The 25,706-nt window shown below is 49.9% G+C and overlaps 1 protein-coding gene and 1 long non-coding RNA gene across 3 annotated transcripts in view; both read right to left on the bottom strand.

Annotated features, from left to right (window-relative positions):
• The window catches only part of ECE1 (endothelin converting enzyme 1), a 131,780-nt gene that overhangs the window by 102,524 nt on the left and 3,550 nt on the right, over positions 1–25,706 (bottom strand). The window contains exon 1 of one of the 2 annotated variants that reach the window (XM_030537453.1): positions 17,153–17,634. The exons of the other annotated variant lie outside the window; for it this stretch is intronic. The gene's annotated coding sequence lies outside the window, so the exon portion shown is untranslated. Of the gene's footprint in view, positions 1–17,152; positions 17,635–25,706 lie in introns of those variants that run through there. 2 annotated transcript variants of the gene reach the window in all.
• Positions 1,269–19,017, bottom strand: LOC115636839. Its single transcript, XR_003997087.1, has 3 exons — positions 19,007–19,017; positions 14,252–14,256; positions 1,269–1,517 (listed from the first exon to the last, which is right to left on the bottom strand). It is a non-coding gene; the product is annotated as an uncharacterized LOC115636839 (long non-coding RNA).

The following is a 25,706-nucleotide window of genomic DNA, read 5'->3' on the forward strand; positions in this document are numbered from 1 at the left end:
AGTCTCCTTTGTAAGGTAGGTTTCCCATTCCTCTGATCATCCTAGTAGCGCTTCTCTGCCCCTGTTCCAGTTTAAATTCATCTTTCTTAAACATGGGAGACCAGAACTGCACTCAGCATTCCAGATGAGACTGATCTTGGAGGAACTCCCACGATTAACTGGCCTTTACCCTGACAGTTCACCTTTCAGTATGACCCATTTCAGTCTTGCCTTTAACAAGTTCTTTACCCACCTTTCGATTCTCCTATTAATCCCCAATCTTCTCCAATTTAACTAATAATTTCCCATGTGCAACTATATCAAATGATTTACTGAAATCCAGATAGATTAGATTTACTGCATTTCTTTTGTTATCTTCGCAAAGAAAGACCGGATTAGCCTGGCACAATCTATCTTTTGTAAAACCATGCTGTATTTTATCCTTGGTATAGGTATTTTATTTACCTATATGACTTTAATTACTCTCTCATAAAACCTTGCATATAGTTGAGGTCAAACTAACAGGCCTGTAGTTTCCTGTATCACTTTTCTTCACCTTTCTTAAATAGAGGTCCTATATTTGCAATTCTTCTGTCATAGTCTACAACCCCCGAGTTTATAGTTTCATTAAAAATCCTTGCTATGGGGCTTGCAATTTCATGTTCCAATCCCATTCAGCTGTTTGAGTTTGGTTCCCACCTCTGATGTGGTAATTTCTACTTCCATATTCCCATTTCCATTAACCATCCTGCTACTGCCCCTAAACACCTCACTATGCCTATTAAAAACCGAGGAAAAATATTTGTTAAGGTGTTGGGTCATGCCTAGATTATCTTTAATCTCAACCCCATCCTCAGTATTTAGTGATCCCACTTCTTTTCATGTTTTCTTTTTATTTATATGGCTGAAGAACCTTTTACTATTGATTTTAATCCCCTTTGCAAGTTCCAGCTCTGCTTGGCTTTTGGAAGTTCTCACTTTTTTCGTACACTTTCTGAACTGAAAGAGGTAGCTTTCTTTGCTGATCCATTCCTGGTAGGCTTTCTGCTCTCTTATAATAACCTCTTCGAGATGCTTGTTCGTCCAGGTTGGGCTGCAACCCTTCTCTATGAATTTTTTGACTTTGCTTGGGATGTCAGGTTCAGATATTTTTTGTAACTTTGATTTAAAGTAATTCCAAGCCTCCCACACATTCAGATCCTTAGCATTTGTCCTCCAATCTATATCTGGGAAGTTAAAGTCTCCCATAATCACCCAATTCTTGGTAATGTTTGTTTAATTAAAATATTAAAGAGGTCTCTATCCATATCCAAATCGGATCCTGGGGGTCTGTAGCAGATCCCAAGCACTATCTCTGTACAGCCTCTGTTACCATTCTTCCCCAAACTGAATTTTATCCAAATAGATTCCATTGTATCCATTCCATCGTTTCTCTAGTCCACCACGCCATTGACATACAGTGCTACTCCACCACCCTTACCTTTACTTCCATCCTTCCTGATCAGCACACACCCTTCAAACCTGTGCTTGAGTAATGACTATAGTTCCACCGTTTCTGTTATCCCTATAAGATCAGGTTTCACTTCCTGCACCAGTAGTTCTAAGTTCTAGTTCCTCCATTTTGTTACCCAGGCTCTTCGCACCGGTGAACAGACATCTTCATTCTTTCTGCTTGGCCTTACCCAGATTCCTCACCTGATTAGGTACAGTCATTTTACTGCGAGTATCACCTACCTGACCATTCTTGTCAAGTGATTTGAGACTTTTTCCTACCTCGGTTGTTCCTTTCACCATTATTGTATCCCCTCTCACTTGATGTTCCTTCTGCTCAGTATTAGAATCATGCACAGAGATTACATGAGCATCTTCCAACCATCTCCCCCAAATTCCTTGTTTAAAGCTCTTTTAATTAGCTGCACCAGCCTCCATCACATGAGAGCAGCCCTCTGTCTGTGAATACCTCCCAGTGGTCAAACATTCCAAAGCTCTCCTTGTAGCACCACTGCCCGTGCCATCTGATGATGATCGTAATCTTGCCTTGCCTTTGTTCTCCTCTTCTAGGGGCAGGTAGAATTCCACTGAAGATCACCTGAACCTTCATTTCTTTAAGCATCATCTTCAGCCTGGCATAGTTTCCCTTGATATGTCCCAGTGAGAATTTAGCAGTATCATTTGTTCCCACATGAAGGACAATCAGTCCTATCCTTTCCTGCTCCCATTAGGTTCCTCTTCAGTCTTGGGTCCACATCCAGTATGTTAACTCCTGGCAGAGTGCACACCTTTCTGTTCTCCAGGTCAGTTCTGGGTTACAAGCCTGACTATTCTCAATAGGGAGTCCCCAGTCACATAGACCTGCCTCTTCCTGGTGTTGGTGTGATTCTCCAGCCTTCCCTCTTCTCTTCTTTCTGCCTGCAAGTTGTCTTGTCTTCTGTTCTCACTTGCAATCCTCTGAGAGTCATCCTCTATCTGCCTAGGGCTCCAAACTCCGGCTATCTCCATTGTCTCTTCCCCTCTTCTAGTAGGGCTAGGTAACCAGTCTGCTCTTCTGCCTAGTTATCATAGTCACTTGCTTCCATGGCCACTTTCTTCATCCAGCAGTCTACCCTCACAGTGCCTTGTGCGGCATGCATCTTCAAGTCTTGAGTTTTCCCTTCAGCCTTCTTCTATCATCCATTCAAATCCCCTTCTAAACTCAACCATAGTTTCTGGCTGCATCTGATTTTCTCTTCCATGAGTTCTATCAGATGGCACTTCAAAGCACTTTCAGATCCCCTCTCCAGAATAACATACATCCCACATCTTCCACATGCAATCATCTTCACTGTCTCTACCATTCTTCAGCTCACTACCACAGCTGCCTCTGTAGTTGTCATAGTCTTCCCTCCTTAACTCCTGTTTAAGAAAGAACCCTGTCTCTTCAGCACTCCCAAGCTCCCCTTATGAATGCCCAGTCAACTCCTCTGTTTTCTGCTATTTGCTGGCTTCAGTGCGCTGCCTGATCAAAGCTAGCACACGTAAGTTGTATATACCTCGATAGTATTCATCACCATGTATTTTTGACAGGTTTCCATGCCCCATTTTGAGCTTACGTCTCACCCTCCATTCCCATTTCCATTGCTGTCGAGGTTTGGTGCCACTGACCATTTTGAAAAAAAAAAATTAATTATTTTTCATGTTTGAATAGGGGGAAGGTTGCGTGTTTGTGCTTTGATACGTTTGGTTAATTGTTTAGAGAAAAAGGTTAAAAGAATAGAAAGAGGGCTTAAAGGAAAGGTGTTTTTGTTTTTTTTTTAAATAGGTTTAGAGGAAAAAAGGAAAGAAAGGTTATTAAACAGAAGAAAGATTGTTCGGTTAGGTTAGTAAGGACAGATGATTTTAAAAGACTAGTTCGACATGTTATTAAAGAATAAAAATGTTTTGAGATAAATTAAAAAAGTGTATTAAATATAAAGTTAGGTTAAAAAAGAGCACATGGCAGAAAAAAAGGGAATGTTATAAAGTTGAGACTGTTTAGTAAGCACATGGTAGAAACTATAAAGGTTGGTTAATAAAGCAGCATTTAAAACATTAAATACAAGGGTGAGTTAAGAAAAGATCTTGAGGCAGCAAATCCAATTTCTTGCAGGAAGCCAGTGAGGTGCTAAAGGGAGCAAAGCCCAAGAGCAGTCACTGCCAGAGCTGTCCCTACAGTATTGCCAATCAGGGCAACCGCTCTGGGCCCCGTGGGCCAGCGTGATAGGCTGGTGCATGTGGGTGGTGCGTGAACCTTTGGCTTGGGGAGTCTAGCCCCAAACCCCGCCCCTTCTGCATGCCCCAGAACCCAGAGCCCCCAATCACAGTCACCGGCCCCCACCCCAGGCTGGCTAGTGCCCAGCCCTCCCCACTCCCAGCCCCAGAGTGCTGGGAAGGACAGCGGCATGGCCCCAGCCCCCTGGAGTCCAGCGACACTGCTGAAGCAGGGCCCGGGGTGGGGTGGGGGGGGGGTGGAGTGTGGCCGGGGCCATGCCTGGCTGTTTGGGGAGGCACTTACGCCTCTTGTCAACCGTCTGTAACTAACTAACTAACTATCTTGATTATCACTACAAAAGCTTTTTTTTTCCTACTGGTAACAGGTCATCTTAATTAATTAGCCTCATAGAGCTGGTATGGCATCTTCTCTGTGTGTATGTACACACACACACACACACACACACACGTTCCATCCTATGCATCCGATGAAGTGGGCTGTAGTCCACAAAAGCTTATGCTCAAATAAATGAGTTAGTCTCTAAGGTGCCACAAGTCCTCCTGTGCTTTTTCCGGATACAGACTAACACGGTTGCTACTCTGAAACAAGTGACTTTAGGCACCTACATGACTCAGTGGGACTTTTGTGGATCACAGTGGAGCCAAAACTGGGACTTGGTGTCTAAGTATTTTTGTGGGGCCCACACTTAAATTGCAATGACATCGGGGGACTAAAGCACATGGATATGATGGGGTACTCTGTTAAACAGAATGCACTTAAAACTCGTGCTATAATGCCTTCATCAACTAGGGCCTAGTTCAGCCCAGAACTATTAGGCTTCATGCAGGGCTCGCTGCATGGATTCTCTGGCCTGTATTATTATAATAATTCCTAGCTCCATCTAACCAGGCTGTCTGAGGACAGCCCCCAGCCCATGTCCTCTCCAGAGCAGGTAGAGGGTCCAGGGCTCCCCACAGTGGCCCAGGCTCCCTGGGCAGCTCTTATTGCAGCTCAGCTACAGCTTCTGGCCTGGCCAGGAGGTGGGGTCTCAGAGGGAAAAGCTGAGCAGGGCAGGGCCTCTGGGGCCTGGGCCTTGTGGCAAGGGGGGGCTGCTCCACACTGGGAAGAGCCTGCACTGCAAGCAGGGTTGAGGGGGCTCCTTAACCCTGTCAGCTCTCCTGCCGTGAAGTGCAGCTCCTGCTGATGTCACTCCGTGCCTGCCTAAGGCTTGCAGTTTGGGGGGCTGTGTGGCCACCTGCCCCCCAAACTATGTCCATGTGAAAAAGTAGGCAGGCAGCGCCCCTATGGCTGCCCCGGGTTTCAGCACCCCTGCAAACTCTGTACAGCACCTGGACGGCTACAGCACAGTTTACCCAGCTGAGATATCCCAGAGCCTGTCTCCCTCCCATTTGTATACTTGAAACCTTCCCACAAATAACCCCTCTCAGCCAGCTGGCTTGAGATAAAGAAATCAGTCTTTGGAAATAGTTATTTAACGTAGCTCTAATTTGCTCTTCCCCTTCAGGTTTCCTTTGAAATACTGAAAAGCCAAAGGAGAAGAGCTTCCCTACCACAGGCTCTTGGCTGATCTGTGGCATCAGAGGGGGAGGGGAGGTAGAACAGAGGACTGCAGCAAGAGGTCAGGCTAAAGAATGCCGAGGTCACAGCCCTTGCTCCCAGGCACAGACTCCAAAGAAGAATTCAGTGGTTGCATGACAAAGCTAGCTGAAAAAGAATCACCCAAACAGGCCTCACACTGCAGGACATCCATGGGCAGATCATGCTTACAGCATGTCCTCCAGAAGGAAGTTCTTCTAAGCAATTTCAGGTCTCTAAAGGAAGGGAACATGCCCTAGACCAGGGGATGACATTTTCATAGCAAGGACCACATCTGAAAGATAGAATGTCCTGTGTCTCTCTTATCCGTTGTCATCACTAGGACCTAGTTCCCTTTCATTTGAGGTAGCCTGGCCCTGTTTCCCTCCTGTTTACTGTTGCACAATATCCTTGTCTGATGGCAGTAATTAACAACATGGAAAAGTAATGTAAGGAGATATTTTAGCTTCCGTTAATGCAATTTAGCAGCTGGAAACAAGGAAGGAACCATGTGGCAGCCAGCTCTCCACAGACCACCACCAAGTGTCCTGCAGACCATAGTTTGAGAACTGCTGTGACAGACTGATTGCTTTTTTTTCCTAAGACACACGCTTTCCAGTTAATGACATTCTGTGGAATAAGATCCACCCTGCAATTTCAGCTGGATACAGTCCCCTTTGTTTCCTTTCCTAACAGTGAACTATTCGCTGCCACGCTAGGCACCAGAGGCTGCCTTTCAGAAGTACATGAAGTGGCTTATTAGTGTCTTTCCCTTCCTAGAAAGGTCACTGTTTGCACAGAGTAGTGATTCTTGGGTAAACAGTTTTCAGTGTGCATGGGATTTCTTTAAAGCAGTGGTCCCCAACCGTTTACAGGTGGTGGGTGCCAGACGATGAGCCACCGAGGACCGTGGCCGGCAGACAAGCATCCACTGAAATGCCACCAAAACAGCATCATCAAGAGGCATTGCCGCCAAAAATCAGCGGCATATCAGCGGCATTTCAGTGGCAGCGCCTCTTGGTGATGCCACTTTTTGGCAGCATTTCAGCGGATGCTTGTCCGCCGGCCAGTATGCAGGCGCACATAGATGCCCTGGTGGGCGCCACTGTACCCAAAAGCACTGTGTTGGAGACCACAGCTTCAAGACAAGTGGCACTATAGAAATCCAAGATTACTACTCCCCAAACTATAAAGCCATCCCATTCCTGTACTAGGGAGCTCTAGCCTAAAGCCAATGGGTCAAATTCATCCCAGACGTAACTCCACTGACTTCAATAGAGTAACACTAAGAATTAGCCACTTTGGAGCCACTTTTACAGGCTCTGAGCCTTGGTTTACACTACAAGCTTATGTTTGTTGTGGCAAAGTACCTTCTTCTCCTCAGCAGGCTCAGGGTATGTCTACATTACGGGATTATTCCGATTTTACAGAAACCGATTTTTGGAAACATTGTATAAAGTTGAGGGCACACGGCCACACTAAGCACATTAATTCGGCGGCGTGCGTCCATGTACAGAGGCTAGCGTCGACTTCCGGAGCATTGCACAGTGGGTAGCTATCCCATAGTTCCCGCAGTCTCCCCTGCCCATTGGGATTCTGGGTTGAGATCCCAATGCCTGATGGGGCCAAAAATTTGTCATGAGTGGTTATGGGTAAATGTTGTCACTCAATCCTCCCTCCGCGAAAACAACGTCAGACAATCATTTTGCACCCTTATCCCTGGATTGCCCGGGCAGACGCCAAAGCATGGCAGTCATGGAGCATGTTCAGCCTTTTTTCACTGTCACCGTATGTCTGCTGGATGCTGCTGACAGACGCAGTACTGCAGTGCTACACAGCAGCATCCCCTTGCCTTTTGCAAGTTAGCAAAGACGGTTACCAGTCATACTGTACCATCTGATGCTGTCACGAGTGCTCCTGGCCGGCCTTGGTGAGGTCGGTCGGGGGCGCCTGGACAAAAATGGGCATGACTCCCCAGGTCATTCTCTAAGTTTTGTCTAATGGAGAGTCAGTCCTGCCTAGAACATCAGGCAAGCCTACTAAAGAACCAGAGAGGCAAACGGCTACTCCGGGTCAGAGCCCCAGACATCTCGCAGAAATGATGAGCTGCATGCCATTCTATGGGGTGCCCCTGCAACAACCCCACCCATTGATTCCCTCCTCCCACACCTCTCCTGGGCTACTGTGGCAGTTATCCCCCCATTTGTGTGATGAAGTAATAAAGAATGCATGAATAAGAAACAACACTGACTTCATTGCCTCTGCAAGCAGAGATCAAAGGAGGGAAGGGGAGGGCGGTTGGCTTACAGCAAAGTAGAGTGAACCACCATTCTGCACTTGCTCAGACCATAGCTGAAAATGGGAATCTGTGACAAGCACTAGGATAGAAGCACAGGCAGGACTGAATCTCCACTGTGTGGGCCTTTGGTTGACACTAGTAAAATACAAAATGTCCCAGGATATGTATGTTGGGGGACAGTTCTAAACAGCAGCTTAATTTGTTTATTTGCAGCAAAATGTAGAGGTCTAAGTATCTGATTGTGATCCCTGGTAGCAAGGGGTAGGCACGACCGTGCGGTGCTGCTGACTGGGGAGAGTAGCCTTAGGCAGAAGCCTCCAGCTGGCATCATATTCCAAGCAGGACTGAATCTCCATGAGACAAAAACTTAAAGAAGAGAATGACTGGGAGTCATTCCCATTTTTGCTCAAGCGCCCCCGACCAACCTCACCAAGGCCAGCCAGGAGCACCCACAGAACGACGATGACAGATACCAGTTATACTGCACCGTCTGCCATCTGCAAGGGAAGAAGGGGATGCTACTGTGTAGCGCTGCAGCACCGTGACATTGAAAAAAGGCGAGAAACGATTTTTTTCTCTGTGCTTTCACGACGGGGGGGTGGGGAGGGCTGACGACATATATCCTGAACCACCTGCAACAATGTTTTTGACCCTTCAGGCTTTGGGAATTCAGCCAAGAATTCAAATGGTTTTCGGAGAGTGCAGGAACTGTGGGATAGCTACAGTCATCAGTCGCCCCTCCCTCTGTGAGCGTCCATTTAATTCTTTGGCTTTCTGGTACGCTTGTCTCAGCTCCTTAAGTTTTACACAGCACTGTGTTGAGTCCCTGTTGTGGTCTCTGTCCATCATGCCAAAAAATTTGGAAATTTTTTCAAATGTTTTGGCATTTCGTCTATTGGAACGGAGTTCTGATAGAACAGATTCATCTCCCCATACAGAGATCAGATTCAATATCTCCCGTACGGTCCATGCTGGAGCTCTTTTTTGATTCTGGGACTGCATAGTCACCTGTGCTGATCAGCGCTCCATGCTGGGCAAACAGGAAATGAAATTCAAAAGTTCACGGGGCTTTTCCTGTTTACCTGGCCAGTGCATCCAAGTTCAGATTGCTGTCCAGAGCGGTCACAATGGTGCACTGTGGGATAGCGCCCAGAGGCCAATCCCATCGAATTGCAGCCACACTAACCCTAATTTGAAATGGTAATACCAATTTCAGCACTACTCCCCTTGTCGCGGAGGAGTACAGATATCGATATCAAGAGCCCTTTATATCGAAGTAAAGGGCTTCGTTGTGTGGACGGGTGCAGGGTTAATTCGGTTTAACGCTGCTAAATTTGAGACAAAGTCATAGTGCAGACCAGGCCCAAGTCCTTTTTAGCCTTGGAGACACAGGTTCAGGCAAGGCAAATCCTTACCAGTAGCACAGGATCCAGCTATTCTTCTTCGAGTGATTGCTCATATCCATTCCAGGTAGGTGTGCGCGCCGCGCGTGCACGTTTGCCGGAAACTTTTTTACCCTAGCAACTCCAGTGGGCCGGCAGGTCGCCCCCTAGACTGGTGCCACTATGGCACTTGATATATACCCCTGCCGGCCCACCCGCTCCTCAGTTCCTTCTTACCGCCGTGTCGGTTGCTGGAACTGTGGAGTGCGGCTTGCTGTCCTCCACGTACCTAGCTCTCTTGTACACTGTTCATAGTCGTAGTTGTAAATAGTTTTATAGACAGTTTGAAGTAGTATATTAGTTAGTTGTTTATTATATATAGTTGTTTAACTTGTTCGCGGGTGGGCCGTTGCCCTTACTGGCACCCGGCACCGGGCTCATGCCTGGTTCGCTGGGCTTCAAGCAGTGCTCGGCATGCAAGAAGCCGATGCCGACTAGCGATCCCCACGATGCGTGCCTCAAGTGCCTGGGGGAATCGCACATCAGTGAGAAGTGTCGTATATGCAAGGCCTTTAAGCCTCGCACAAAGTAGGAGAGGGATCAAAGACTCCGCACTCTCCTAATGGAAGCGGCACTGATTCCGGCACCGGCGGCGCAACCAGCCACTTCTACTCCGGCACCGGACCGCGCCGGCACCGGCAAGACTCCCCAGCACCGTCCATCCCTGGCACCGGGAGCAGATCCAAGACCCTCGACGTCTGCAACACCATCGAGGCAGGCTCGAGTGGAACGCCCAGTACCTACCTTGGCCGCGGCACCGTCTGCAGGGCTGCTGTCGACTCCGGGTCCGGAAGGTCCGTCGAGTCCAGCCCCTCCTAGCTCCCCCTTGAGATCAGGGGTCGAGCTGTTAGTCCCATCTACGCCGGAGACCTTTGCCTCGGCACGGGACTTGATAGCGCTCACAGAGCTATCGCAGCCTCAGACCACTGCACCCCCGGGACGGGTAACCTCCAGAGGCAAACCGATGCTGAGAGCGCTGTCTCTGGAGTCCAGGCACCGATCGCCCCGGAGACGTGAACGCTCGCGCTCGGGGCGCCGCTCGCAGTCCCGGCACCGTTCTCCCCGGCGGTACCGGTCGCACTCGCGGTGCTGATCAGCATCTGCACGGTCCTGGTCTGGCTCCTCTTACCACCGGCACCGAGACTCTTGGAGCCGTTCACCTCGGCGTTCAGCTCCTCGGTCGACCTCCTGGCACCGAGCCGGTGGTAGGTCCCGTTCCCGGTCGACCTCCCGGCACCGCATCGGTGGCAGGTCCCGGTCCCCACTGCCATCCCGGCACCGCGCTGAACGAAGATCGCGGTCCTGCTCTCGGCACCGACCTCGAGGCAGATCCCGATCCGGATCCCGGCACCGACTACCACGCTGTTCCCGGTCCCGATCCTGGCACCGTTACGGGTCGCGGCACTGATTCTCGGCACCGAGGAGAGCGTCGGCGTTGGCATATAGAGGTCTATCAAACTGGCTCAGCGCCTCCGTGGCCTTCAAGGGAACCATCCATGTCCTCTCAGGCAGAGAGCGCCTATGCGTTGGGCCAGGACAGACACTCGGCCCTGTTTCAGGACCCTCCGCCTCAGGAACGAGGGCCTCAACAGTGGAGGTTTTGGACCCCATGGGCGTACCGCCAAGCCCAGGGTCCACAACATATCACTCCCCGCCCTGCGGCGGAACGCAGGCCACCAGAGGCAACGGTGTCTAGACCCCCTCCCTCCTCGGAAGCAGAAGACAGGTCCAGCCACCAGGACCCAGAGCTCCCTCCAGTGACGGAGGTGCAGCCCCAGACAGAACCCCCCGTGGACGCTCTGTTGCCGGGGGTTTCCTCGTCGTCTTCCCCGGATGAGGCAGTGGTGGGTACCTCGTCCTCCAGCCCTCCCCCTCTAGATCTTAGGGCACACCAGGACCTCCTCCAACGCGTGGCACAAAACCTGGACATTCAAGCAGAGGAGGTCTCTGAAATCGAGGACCCTGTGGCGAGCATCCTCTCCGCTGATACGCCCACCAGAGTGGCCCTGCCTTTTATCAAGACAATTCAGGCCAACGCCGCTACTATCTGGCAGTCACCGGTCTCCATCCCTCCAACCGCTCGAGGAGTGGAAAGGAAGTACATGGTCCCCTCGAAGGGCTATGAATACCTGCACATTCAACCGACACCCTGCTCCCTTGTGGTCCAGTCGGTGAATGACAGGGAACGCCACGGTCAAGAGGCCCCGGCACCCACGTCTAAGGAGGCGAGACGGATGGACCTCCTGGGCCGCAAGGTCTATTCAGCGGGGGCGCTACAGTTCAGGGTCTCGAACCAGCAGGCCCTCCTTAGCCGCTACTCCTTTAACTCTTGGGTAGCGGCGGGAAAATTTGCAGAGCTGTTACCACAGGACGCCCGTCAGGAGTTTACCACCATCCTGGATGAGGGCAAAAAGGTAGCGAGGACCTCGCTACAAGCCTCCTTAGATGCTGCGGACTCGGCCCCTCGGACCCTTGCCTTGGGGCTTACGATGCGCCGCATTTCCTGGCTTCAGGTCTCTGGCCTTCCGCCAGAGCTCCAGCATACTATCCAGGACCTCCCCTTCGAAGGCCAGGACCTGTTTTCCGCTAAAACAGACCCCAGACTAAAGGACCTTCAAGACAATAGGGTCATAATACGGTCTTTGGGGATGCATACGCCTGCGACACAGCGCAGGCCATTCTGGCAGCAGAACCAACAACAGCAGCGTCGGCCGTATCCTCAGTTCCATCCGCTGCAGGACCTCACTAGGCGCCGCGGCAGGAACAACCGACGCAGACAGTCGGGTGGCCAAACGGGGCAAAACCAAGGCTCCGCCAAGTCCCTCCTGGACCCAAGCCTTCATTTTGAAGGTGCGCCCGAGGGTGCAGTACCAGTTTCCCCTCCGGATCCTTCCCCGCAGTTTTCCCAACCGTCTTTCATTTTTCCTCCCGGCGTGGACCCAAATAACATCGGACCGTTAGGTCTTGCGTACTGTGCAGGCCGGTTATCGCCTGCAGTTTTCATCGCCCCCTCCCCCCTCGTCAGGGACCCCTCTCATGAGCAATTCCTCCGTCAGGAGGTGCAGACGCTCCTCGTCAAGGGAGCCATAGAAGAGGTTCCAGAGAGCGAGAAGGGCAAGGGGTTTTATTCCCGCTACTTTCTAATCCCCAAGTCCAAGGGGGGCCTCAGGCCTATCCTCGACCTGCGGGAACTCAACAAGTATATGGTAAAGTTGAAGTTCCGTATGGTATCCCTTGGAACCATCATCCCATCCCTGGATCCCGGAGACTGGTATGCCGCCCTCGACATGCAGGACGCTTACTTCCATATCGCCATATTCCTCCAGCACAGGCGTTTCCTCTGCTTTGTGGTCAACCGCCAACATTATCAATTTGCGGTCCTCCCGTTTGGCCTCTCTACGGCCCCGAGGGTGTTCATGAAATGCATGGCAGTCGTCGTCGCACACCTTCGGCGCAGCCGCATTCACGTGTTCCCCTACATCGACGACTGGCTGATCCGGGGCACATCGGAGCTGCAGGTCCGCGACCACGTCCGCAGGATCAGCAGCCTCTTTGCTGCCCTAGGCCTCGTGATCAACGTGGACAAGTCTACTCTGCTCCCCACGCAGAGGATAGAGTTCATTGGGGCCGTTCTGGACTCTACCCTAGCCAGGGCCTTGCTACCCTTGCCCAGGTTCCAATCGCTGTCGGCCATCATTCTGCACTTGCAGGCGGCCCTGCTGACCTCTCTAAGAACATGTCTGGCCCTCCTGGGACATATGGCGGCCTGTACGTTCGTGACAGCGTATGCCCGACTCCGCATGAGGCCTCTTCAATCTTGGCTCATCGCGCAGTACCAGCCGGCCAGACATTCGTTGGACACAGTTGTCACCGTTCCCCAAAGGGTACTGGACTCCCTTCGGTGGTGGCTGGACCAGTCCATAGTCTGTGCGGGGCTCCCGTTTCATCCGCCCCAGCCCTCGGCATCCCTGACTACGGACGCCTCAGATCTGGGCTGGGGGGCACACTGCGGCGCCCGAAGAATTCAGGGCCTGTGGACCCCTCAGGAGCTGGACCTCCACATCAACATATGGGAGTTGAGAGCAGTCCGTCTTGCTTGTCAAGCGTTCATCCATCACCTTCAAGGTCGTTGTGTCGCGGTGTTCACCGACAACACGACGACCATGTTCTACATCAACAAGCAGGGCGGCACCAGGTCCTCTCCCCTATGTCTCGAGGCGATGCGTCTCTGGGAGTTTTGTATAGCCCATGCCGTTCACCTTTCCGCCTCCTATCTCCCGGGAGTACGAAACACTCTAGCGGATCGACTGAGCAGGTCCTTCCGCTCGCACGAATGGTCCCTCCGTCCAGACGTCGCCCTCTCACTCTTCCAGAGGTGGGGTTGTCCCCGGATGGACCTCTTCGCGTCCAGGGAGAACAGGAAATGTCGAACATTCTGCTCCTTTCAGGGTCGGGAGCCCGGGTCTATAGCGGATGCCTTCCTGATCCCATGGGCGACCCACCTGTTTTACACGTTCCCTCCCATTCCACTGATACACAGGGTCCTCCTCAAGGTGCGCAGAGACAGAGCTCGTGTGATTCTCATAGCTCCAGCGTGGGCCAGACAACATTGGTACCCCATGTTGCTGGACCTCTCAGTAGCCAAACCAGTTGCCCTGCCCCTACATCCGGACCTGATCACCCAGGACCACGGCAGGCTCTGTCACCCGGACCTTCCGTCTCTGCACCTTACGGCATGGCTCCTGCGTGGTTGACAGGCTCCGAGTTACGCTGCTCTACCCCGGTTCGGGAGGTTCTCCTGGGCAGTGGAAAGCCTTCCACCAGGGCTACTTACTCGGCTAAGTGGAAGCGTTTCTCCTGTTGGTGTTCGAAGAAGGGAATCTCCATAGGGAGAAGACCTATCACCACTATTCTAGACTACATCTGGTCCCTCAAGGCCCAGGGTCTGGCGTTGTCGTCCCTTCGGGTCCACCTAGCGGCTATCTCCGCGTTTCATCCTGGAGGGGACGGATGTTCCGTCTTCTCCCACCCTATGGTGGCGAGATTCCTGAAGGGACTGGAACGTCTCTATCCACAGATCCGCCCTCCTGCCCCTTCATGGGATCTCAACCTGGTCCTAACTCGGCTCATGGGTCCTCCATTTGAGCCGTTAGCTACTTGCTCCCTGCTCTCTCTCTTATGGAAGACCGCCTTCCTAGTGGCCATCACCTCAGCTAGACGGGTGTCAGAACTACGGGCCCTCACAGTAGATCCCCCGTATACGGTCTTCCATAAAGACAAGGTGCAGCTGAGACCACACCCTGCCTTTCTTCCCAAGGTGGTCTCAGCTTTCCACATTAACCAGGAGATCTTCCTCCCCGTCTTTTTCCCAAAGCCCCATTCGTCCCACAGGGAGCAACAGCTCCACTCGCTAGATGTCCGTCGGGCGCTAGCATTTTATGTGGACAGGACCAAACCATTCCGCAAGTTCCCCCAGTTATTCGTGGCGGTAGCGGACCGGGTCAAGGGGCTACCGATTTCCTCGCAGAGAATATCTTCCTGGGTTACCTCCTGTATCAGGACCTGTTATGACCTGGCCCACGTTCCGACGGGCCGTGTGACTGCTCACTCCACCAGAGCACAGGCGTCATCGCTGGCTTTCCTTGCCTGCATGCCGATCCAAGAGATTTGTAGGGTGGCGACCTGGTCATCGGTCCACACATTCGCTTCCCATTACGCCCTGGTTCAGCAGTCCAGAGATGATGCGGCCTTTGGCTCTGCAGTGCTCCAGGCCGCGACTTCTCACTCCGACCCCACTGCCTAGGTAAGGCTTGGGAGTCACCTAACTGGAATGGATATGAGCAATCACTCGAAGAAGAAAAGACGGTTACTCACCTTGTAACTGGTGTTTTTCGAGATGTGTTGCTCATATCCATTCCATACCCGCCCTCCTTCCCCACTGTCGGAGTAGCCGGCAAGAAGGAACTGAGGAGTGGGCGGGCCGGCAGGGGTATATATCAAGTGCTATAGTGGCGCCACTCTAGGGGGCGACCTGCCGGCCCACTGGAGTTGCTAGGGTAAAAAGTTTCCGGCGTGCACACCTACCTGGAATGGATATGAGCAACACATCTCGAAGAACACCAGTTACAAGGTGAGTAACCGTCTTTTCCTTTCCCCAGTCTGTCCCTTGTGCTTGTTTTCCTTCCCTTCTGCGGAGAGAGTGCAGCCTTCCTTCCTAGGAGAGTTCGGTGTCTTGCTGCACCCAGCCTACTGGCAGCTTCCCTGCTTCTCTCAGTCTCTCACCACCCCCTCCTTCCACACAGGGGCAGATTTAAAAAGGTCTCAAGCAGTTGGAGCCAGCTGAACCTAATTAGTTCCCTGGTAACCCTTTTTCCAGCTGAACCTTAATTCCTCATGGTTCTGTCTCCTCAGTGGATTGGGAGAGGCCTTTTAACCCCCTGGGATTAATTACTACCCCCTCCCCCCCTTTGTAGCTGTTTGTCCTGGGTTTACCACAGTGTATAACCACATCTCGGGGGTTTGGACAAGCAATGCAGTTATACCGACCTATCTTCCAGTGTAGAGAGCACTATGTTAACAGAGGGCTACTCTCATCTACATAGCTGCCTCCACTGGTGAGAGAAGCTTTCTTGACTCTCATGGATCTACACTTAATGTCCACTCTGCTAGAGAATCTGCCTACCATAGTTCTGCCAGAGGGCGATACCTTGGCCACACAGTCAGTACAAGGGGAGCTATCTTTATTTAGCTCTGCTCAGAGGACTCTTACATACCAGAGCATGTTAAAAATGGGCAGCCATTTTTCTGGTTGTTTCCACTGCAGTTTCAGATACACGCAGATAAGCTCATGCTTTCTCAAAGTGCTGCTTCCCCTTTCTCAGGTGGTAGAGTTACGCTTCTGCCTTTCTGATGCCGGTCTGTTAGTCTGCAAGTGGCATCTCAAAAGACCACCACTGCACAGTGTCGCTGGAACTATGGGAAGTGAGAAGCCACAGCTGGTGCACACTGAACGTATGGCTTCAGCATTTAGTGAATAGGCTGAAAACTAAGGCAAAGACAGGCTGGGCATTTCCTTGAGGTTTAGAAAACCCTCTTTAGAGAGCCAACCTTGGTGCAGTTAATCCTGCTCTTCCTCCTGCAGTGTCCAGACCCTCCCCGGAACCCAAGTGATCCATTTTGCCTGTTCATCCACCTGGCTCCAAGGAGTTCTGGTATCTCTCTCTGCATCAGCATTTGTTACACACTCACCACTGTGGTATCAGAGCACTAAACTGGGCTTATACATCACTAATACCCCAGAAAGAGCCATTTCATTACAGAACCCCACAGAATAAATGACACTGACTAGGTCCCTCAAATGCCACCTTTGGGGGACACCTAAAAGAAGCGATCAGCACATGCAACTGGAAGGAGACCCCACTAGTTGGAGGAGGGAGACCCCACTAGTAGACTCCCTGATGGAAGGCTGATCAAGAGGTTCTTACAGATACCTGTACACTCCCATTGACTTCACTGGGAGCAGGATTTGGCACTAAATCTCTGTGCTAAATCTGCCCAGAGCAGCTGGCTGCCTGTTGGAGGATCCCTCTCAAAGCAAGTCTTGATCCATTTCCTAGCCCCTGGTGATAGCATTAGATCCCATAATCCTCATATGTGCAAAACTCCCATTGATCTGCAGCTGCTTCATTCCCATCCTTCCCACATTCCATTATTATATTATTAACCCGATTTATTTCAGTGGTGTCTAGGGACCAACCAAGGCCAGGGCACCATTGTCCTAGGCACTGCACAAACCTGCCCTGAAGAGTTCACAATCTCCATAGATGAGGCAGGCAAAGGGCAGGGGAAAGGGGTGGACAGACACACAATGACATAGCCCAGCATATGCCGTTCAATGACAATGTGTGACAGGGAGATTTGAAAGCAGGAGGGATGTGTGCTCACTCCCATCCTTCCAATGCCAGGCCCCCTGGAGGAAATCTCTTTTACCAGATAGAAGCAAACGTAATGTTAACCCAGCGTCCCCTAGGCACCAGACCCTCTTCCCCAGACTATTTTTTCAAAAGGTTAAAAACAAGAACAATTCCATTAAGTAAGACACTGACTCACCTCTTACCAATTCAGCCTGGAGGGCAGCGGCTTGGGATGATTCTTTTAGATGGAAAAAGAGTCCCAGGAATCTCTTTAAAAGAACTCTCAGCTGTATGGGGTGAGGGGAGGATGGCACCAGACCTTAGAGGACTGTGCAGCTTGTACATGCAAGCCCCCGTTGAAACTTCTGTTAATGGAGCCCAGCCCACACACTGTCAAGGTGCAATTATGTCAGAGTATACGCACGAGAGGTTCCCTTTCACTGAATCACTTCCTCTGCTAATGATTGCCAGATATCCTCTGAAGCAGGGAGAGAGAGGATGCAGGGGGTTGAGCTATTCAGGTCACACTCTTCTTTGTAAATCTTCTTCCCTTTCGGCTGGTTCTGTGCATGCTACATGGGAGCTGTGTCTGTGGGAACCCAGTACAGAGCTCAGAGCCTTCAGCACCTGGCAGGATCTCACTCTCCCTGGTGCAAAGTAAACGATATGCACATTCCAGCTGTCTGAACAATCACACTGTAAAGTGGACTTTAAAGTGGATCCAGTGGCTAGAGTGTACTTGGGCTTTCAGAAAGCCTTTGACAAGTGAGGTCCCTCACCAAAGGCTCTTATGCAAAGTAAGCTGTCATGGGATAAGAGGGAAGGTCCTCTCATCATGGACCAGTAACTGGTTAAAAGATAGAAAACAAAGGGTAGGAAAAAATGGTTAGTTTTCACAGTGGAGAAAAAATATATAGTGGGGCCAGTGGCGTGTGGAGACCCCTCCGGCATCCTGTCTAGGAGCTGCTGCCAGAGGTGGGTGTGGGTCACTTTTGGGAGCCGCCCGAGATAAGTGCTGCACCCCTCAATCTCTCCCACACCCCAACTCCCTCTCAGAGCCCAACTGCCACACCCCCTCCTGCACCCCAGCCCCCTGACCCAGACCCCACACCCAAACCCCAAACTCCCCCCCAGAGCCTGTCCCCCACACTCCCTCTCATACCCCAACTGTCTGCCCAGCCAAACCCCGCACCTCAACTTCCTCCTAGAGCCTTCCCCCTGGACCCAACCCCCTGCCCCAGCCCAGAGCCTGCACCCAAACTCCATCCCAGAGCCTGACCCCCCACACACACACCCAAACTCTCTCCCAGAGCCTTAGGCAGGTGGAGAGTGGGGTGGGACTTGAACCTGTTCTGGGCACCACCAAAAATTATACAAACCCACCACCCCTGAACACAGTCAACCTGTGGAACTCATTGCCAGGGGATGTTGTGAAGGTCAAAAGTATAACTGGGTTCAAAAAAGAATGAGATAAGTTCATGGAGGTTAGGTCCATCAATGGCTATTAGCTAGTGATACAATCCCACACTCCAAGTGTCCCTAAACCGTGAGTTGCCAGAAGCTGATACTGGACAACAGGAGATGACCACTTAACTGCCATGTTCTGCTCATTCCCTCTGAAGCATCTGGTACTGACAATTGTTGGAAGACAGGATACGGGGCTAGATGGACCACTGGTCTTTCCCAGCATGGCCATTGTTACATGGGGGGAAGAAATGGATTATGCCATTTTTTGCTTCTTTATTGCATATAAAAGCTCCTTAGACAGGACTATAACAAACAAATTGTTTGGTTTTGGTCTCCATGAAGAAAATGGAAAATCAGGCCTTGTTTAGCCTAGAAGAATCCGTGGTGGCTAGAGAACTAGTGAAATATTTTGTTTTGTTCATACCTATTTAACTCCAATGTCTAATTAACACACAAGAGAAATTCAGTATCTGCCATTGTTATTTGCAATGGTGTTGTAGCTGTATTTCTCCCAGGATAGGAGAGATACAAGGTGGGCGAGGTAACTCTTGTTTCTGGACCAGCTTCTGTTGGTAAAAGAGACAAACTTTTGAGCTCCACAAAGCTCTTCTTCAGGTCTGGAAAAGGTAACCAGTGTGTCACAGCTAAATTATCGGTGGGAGAGACTGTTAAGCATAAGGGGTTATCACATGTTGCAGGAGATCATTTAAAATGAAGTGGGCAATGAACACCGCTGCAGTCATAGGACAAACAAGAGTTAATAGCTTACCAATGGTTGTGATGAGCCATAAAGCCAAGGTCTCTGGATGAGTTCATGCTTTTTTAACATGTAGCACAGTTTAAGCTCCCAGGCTCATCTTTTGAAGATTTTTTGCCATTTCCTTTGAGGACTAGGACCAAGAGGTCAGATATGGAGTGATCACTTTGTGAAAAGTTTCAGAGTAGCAGCCGTGTTAGTCTGTATCAGCAAAAAGAACGAGGAATGCTTGTGGGACCTTAGAGACTACCAAATTTATCTGAGCAAGTGGGTTTTAGCCCACAAAAGCTTATGCTCAAATAAATTTGTTAGTATCTAAGGTGCCACAAATACTCCTCATTCTTTTTGTGAAAAGTGTTCACCCACAGCTGATAGTGTGGTTTTTGTCTTTTATTATTTTTCTGTGTGAGTTCATTCAAAAGTGTAATGATTGTCTGGTTTCACCCACCTCAGAAGTCCCAGCAGCAACCATGCTCTCACCCACCTTGTCTCTCACTTTGTTAAAATTCCAGCAACCACCACCATTAACGGGAAAGAGGTTGCAACAAACAGCTGAGATAACCAGAAATTCCTCCAGCAAAACCAGATTTTATGTTACTAATAAAAACAAGAAGAGGGGGAAAAGGATATGTGCACATATTTGGTGCTTATTTATACAGCATAAAATGCAAACATACCCTCTGCACAAACTCAACTAAAAAAAAAAGCCATTCCTTTAAAACTCCTTTATGTTCATGTGAAAGATGTGAATGGCCCAAACTCATTCACATTGTCCAAACCCACCCAGAATTACCCAGCATGGCTGGGCAGAGAGCCAGCGATCAGGCTTTCCAATCCTCTGCTCCAATGCTAGCACAAAAGCCCAGAGCCCAACTATGGAGCCGTGTGCACCTGGGCAAAGTGAGTGTAACAGCTCCGACTTGGACTCAGAAGCATGGTATATCCACTATGCAGAGGTGTAGACGGCACCACAAGGGACAAGGTCCTGGGAAATCACTCCAGGCTGGACACATCCGAGAACAGAAGAGCAGTGAATGCGGTGGGGCTCACTGGTCAAGGCAGAGACTGTGGGACAGGCTAGGGCTCTATCTTGCCTTGCTAACTCATGTTAAAATTACAATCTGTCTTGTCTACATTAGGATTTTACCTCATGTTAGTTGCCATGTATTGGCTAATGCCTTAGCGGAGAAAAGGTCTAGATGGCAGCTCCAGAGCACTGAGCTCGTGAGAACTTCCCATTCAAAGCCCCATTAAAAAACCTCATCTGACATGACCGGCAGAGGAAGCTTTACTCATTCTGAAAGCAATGTTGGCATAACCCCTAGGCTGGAGATTGTCAGTATCACAATGTAGATGATTCACTTTCAGGACGGGCTTTTCTTTCAGTTCTTGCAAATAAATGCATCGACCCTGTTTCAAATTAAGTGCCTCCAATGAGAAGCTACTTTAACTTTGACAGGGTTAATTATTTTATGTTTATAACACCTATCTGGTGGATCAACAAAGTGCTTAACAAACCTGGTTGCGTTCTCTTCTGGCAGTGTGTTAATTAAAACATCAATTAATTGTTATATAGATTTCAGGTCTGACATGAATCTGCAACAACTAGCCACTGGAGCGCTGTCTTTAACTGCTGTTTGCTTAGCTGGCAGCACTGATCATTCTAGTCAATCCAAATGGGGTCTGCAATACTCCTAATTACCAAGATTTTCAAAGGTAACTGAGAAGTCTGGTTGTCTCAATTTACCTCGTTATGAAGGAGGTCCGACTAGCTGATCACAGCGGTCACTTCTTGGCCCTGGAACTATGGAGTTTTGGGTCCCCATGCCCAACCTGAGACCAGAAAAGCTGGCCCCTTTAAGGTATCTTCAGTTGATTTCAATGGGCGTTAGGAGCCTAAATACTGCTGAAAATCTGTGCCTTGGCCTATGTCTCTGGAAACCCCACAGAACTTCCGCTCAGGTCCCAGTCAGATTCACCAGCCTGGGCCTGCCCATTGAAGTTTCCCTGAGAGCTGTGTAGTGCATTGAGTGGCTCAAAGCAGAGGGAAAAGCTGACCTCATGGTGTTTACACATTGTATTTCTCCTGCCACCTCCTCCTCCTCCTGGCTAGAGCTCTGCAATCTTGGCACACCTTTGGCTGCCTGCTGCACCCACTCATGTGTTTACAACCATATGTAGAAAGTGTATGAGGCAGATCCAAAACATTCCCTCGAGCAGGTGATGAGCAAAAGGATTCTTAAAAATAGCAAGACATGTGGGAGCTGGTTCATTCAGCAAACCCAGGATTTCTGAAACACAGAGCATGCTGGCATCTTACACTGGGTACTCAGCCATATTTTCAAGGCCAGAGCCTGCTCTCAGTTACACAGCACAGAATCTGAAGTGACTCTGCCAAAGCCTACAGAGTTATTCTGAATCCATCCCCATATGGGATTCATCGAGGAAGGCTGGTCTGGTAAGTTAAAGCACTGGACTCCAGCTTGGATTTCAGACTCCCTGAAAGACCTGAGGCAAGTCACTTAACACCTCTGGTCCTCAGTTCTTCAGCTGTAAATGGGGATCACAATATCTGTTTCTCCCACCCTTTGTCTTGTCTATTTATAGTCCGTAAGCTCTTCAGGGCAGGGGCTGCCTCTCACTCTGTGACTTCCTCAGCCACACACACACACACCAGACCCCTGATCTTTAGTTGGGACCTCTAGATGCTGCTGAGATATAAATAAGATTCTGCCCGTGGTGTGCTGAAAACCAGTGCAGAACAGGGGTATTACACAGAGCCAGCTCTAGGTTTTTTGCCGCCTCAAGTGAAAAAAAATACCTCCAAGAGTGCAACTCCTGGAATGCTGTCCCTGGAATTGTGCTGCCCCAAGCATGTGCTTGGTTTGCTGGTGGCTAGAGCTGGTCCTGGTAGTACAGTCTGAGGCCATGTCTACATCTAAAATTTTGCAGCGCTGGTTGTTACAGCTGTATTAGTACAGCTGTATAGGGCCAGCGCTGCAGAGTGGCCACACTTACAGCAACCAGCGCTGCAAGTGGTGTTAGATGTGGCCACACTGCAGCGCTGTTGGGCGGCTTCAAGGGGGGTTCCGGGAACGCGAGAGCAAACCGGGAAAGGAGACCAGCTTCGCCACGGTTTGCTCTCGCGTTCCCCGAACCACCCTGCAAACCGCAGGGAAGGAGACCTGCTTGCTCGGGGTTCCGGGAACGAGAGAGCAAACCGGGAAAGGAGACCAGCTTCGCCGCGGTTTGCTCTCGCGTTCCCCGAACCACCCTGCAAACCGCAGGGAAGGAGACCTGCTTGCTCAGGGTTCCGGGAACGCGAGAGCAAGCCGGGGAAGGAGACCAGCTTGATTACCAGAGGCTTCCTCCTTCCACGGAGGTCAAGAAAAGCGCTGGTAAGTGTCTACATTGGATTACCAGCGCTGGATCACCAGCGCTGGATCCTCTACACCCGAGACAAAACGGGAGTACGGCCAGCGCTGCAAACAGGGAGTTGCAGCGCTGGTGATGCCCTGCAGATGTGTACACCTTCAAAGTTGCAGCGCTGTAACTCCCTCACCAGCGCTGCAACTTTCTGATGTACACAAGCCCTGATTCTGCTATCAGCTCTGAACCTGCACCAGTGCAAGGTGGCTGAGCGTGTAACCACCATTGATTTCCATGAAGTTACTCCTGATTTACAAGGATATAAATGAGAAGAAAAATCAACCCCGTGTCTTTGCATTCATTATCTTGAACCATGCAGCACTTTCCCTGGTTTTGCAGCTATACATCAAATTCTAAAGTCATTCTACTTCCCTCTCCCATCTCGGGACCCTACATCCAAACACCACAATTACATGGGTGTTTGTGCATGCGTCCACACTTTCATGTCTCCTCCTAACCTCAGTTTACTCATCTGTACGAGTCTTGGGGGAGGAGCACTGTGAGGCTTAAATTACTAATGTTCGAAGAGCACTTTGAGAGCCTCTGATGAAAGAGGATAAATAGGGAACTATTACTGTACTGTAATAACAATGTAAAGCAAATACTACCTTTATTTCTTTAGTGCCCCAAACTATTCTTGGTTTATAGATTTGTGCCTTTAATCTTCTGTTTGATCTAGGTTCTGGTAGCCTTGGCTTAATCATCTCTTCTTCCTATCTCATGAACCTCTCAAGTCTTCTAACCCTGCACTTATCCTTCCTCCTAGCCATTCCCTTCTCTTTTTAAAATCTAACCAGAGCCCGTCCATTTCCGTTCTGCTTACCATTAGCCCTGCACTAACAAAGGATGCTATATTTAAATGGAAGTACACCGCTACAAGGCGACCTGATAGAACCCAGGTTCACATATAGTGTGATAGCAGCGGGGCTCTGGCAGCGTTTAAAGGGTCCGGGGCTCCGGCTGCTGCAGGGAGCCCCAGACCCTTTAAATCACCTCTGGAGCCCTGTTGCTGCTACTCTGGGGCTGCGGCAGCAGGGCTGGGCTGGCAATTCAAAGGGCCCAGGCTCCCCACAGCGGCCAGAGCCCTGGACCCTTTAAAATGCCGCCACTACCCCAATATAACAGCGTTTCACTTACAACGCGGTAGGGATTTTTGGCTCCCCATGACCGCGTTACATCGGGGTGGCAGTGCATTGCACTGAAATCCACTCTCCTTTAGTGGGCTTGCTCTGGCTGAGCAAAGAGCTGATAAGTAATCCAGGAGAGGGAAGAGTTGATGGCCTCACATAACTCATTTTCCTTCATGCACTGGGGAAACAGGTTTGTGGCACCCCAACTGGAGAAGTGTGCTCAGATCCTGCTTAAGTGTGAGCCTATGTTGCCTCCTAGTGGCTGCAACCCACAATCTATATACCTTAATATTACCACCACTCAAATAAAGTCTCCTTCAGCATAAGTGCTAGGGTTTGTGCTTTGGAAGAAAAGCCTCTGAGTTCTATGTATGCTGCTGTATATGTCCCAGTTAGCTAGTGATCGGTGTCTGTTGTTTGAAGCCACTGATTTAGTAAAGGAATGGACTATGGAACCAAGTTAAGCAAGTATGAACTAGAAGATCAAAGGCGAAGAATAAACATTTGTGCTGGACAAACATTCCATGGGAGGGTCTATGGGACCAGAGAAAGCCCAGTCCCCATCCCATGAGAGCATAACAGATGCCACAGGAACAGTGGGCCTGTTTCTGACCTCACATCAGAGTTAGGCCATTGATTTCATTGGAGCTGCTCTGCACTTGCACCAGTGGAAGTGAAATCAGACACAGGCCCCCAGCATCCAAGTTTCCTTCTCTACTTAGCACAGGGGTGGGAGGAAGAGGCTGCTGGCAATTAAAACACAGTTACAGTTAGCTTTGTAAAGTGCTAAGAGTCCTGGCTGTTTTGCTAAACACAGAGTCCTAAAAAGTATGATAATCTCCATGGCTTCCTGTTTGTGGGGGCCCTGACACACATCAGCCCAGCTTATGAAACAATATGCAAATACCATTTATCAGGAGTTTGCTAATGTTGGAACAGCCTGTCCCGCCCTGGTTCTGCTGGGAAACATGAGCAATTTAATTATCAACTGGAAGCACGGGCCTGAGGGAGCCATAATGCCCAGATGACTCCACCCCCACCGCCCAAATGAGCCTTGGCTTTCTCATCCTCCCAATGCTTCTCAAATCAGCCTTGATTGTTGCTTTGGGAAGCTTATTCCAAATAAGCCACTTAAATGCTTCAGATCCTGCTTCAGCTTCCTTAGCAGAGAGGGAGGGCAAATATTGGTTAGTCTAGCCAAAAGAAGGCTGAGGGGGGATATGTTTGCTCTTTATAAATATATAAGAGGGATTAATATTAGGGAGGGAGAGGAATTATTTAAGCTTAGTACCAATGTAGATACAAGAACAAATGGGTATAAACTGGACACTAGGAAGTTTAGACTTGAAATTAGACGAAGGTTTCTAACCATTAGAGGAGTGAAGTTCTGGAACAGCCTTCCAAGGGGAGTAGTGGGGGCAAAAGACATATCTGGCTTTAAGATTAAGCTTGATACGTTTATGGAAGGGATGGTATGATGGGAGAGCCTAATTTTGGCAATTGATCTTTGACTATCGCCAGATAAGTATGCCCAGTGGTCGGTAATGGGATGTTGGATGGGATGGGATCTTAGTTACTGCAGAGAATTCTTTTCTGAGTGCTGACTGGTGAGTCTTGCCCACATGCTCAGGGCTTAGCTGATCACCATATTTGGGGTCAGGAGGGAATTTTCCTACAGGGCAGATTGGCAGAGGCCCTGGAGGTTTTTCGCCTTCCCCTGCAGCATGGGGCATGGGTCACTTGCTGGAGGATTCTCTGCAGCTTGAGGTCTTCAAACCACAATTTGAAGACTTCAATAACTCGGACATAGGTTAGGGGTTTGTTATAGAAGTGGATGGGTAGGGTTCTGTGGCCTGCTTTGTGCAGGAGGTCAGACTAGATGATCATATTGGTCCCTTCTGACCCTAGAGTCTATGAATCTGTTGCTTCCTGTTGTACCCACTACATTCCTGCTGACCTACTGGCAG

Source organism: Gopherus evgoodei, chromosome 18 (assembly GCF_007399415.2).
Source record: "Gopherus evgoodei ecotype Sinaloan lineage chromosome 18, rGopEvg1_v1.p, whole genome shotgun sequence".
In the NCBI taxonomy this organism is placed as follows: domain Eukaryota; kingdom Metazoa; phylum Chordata; order Testudines; family Testudinidae; genus Gopherus; species Gopherus evgoodei.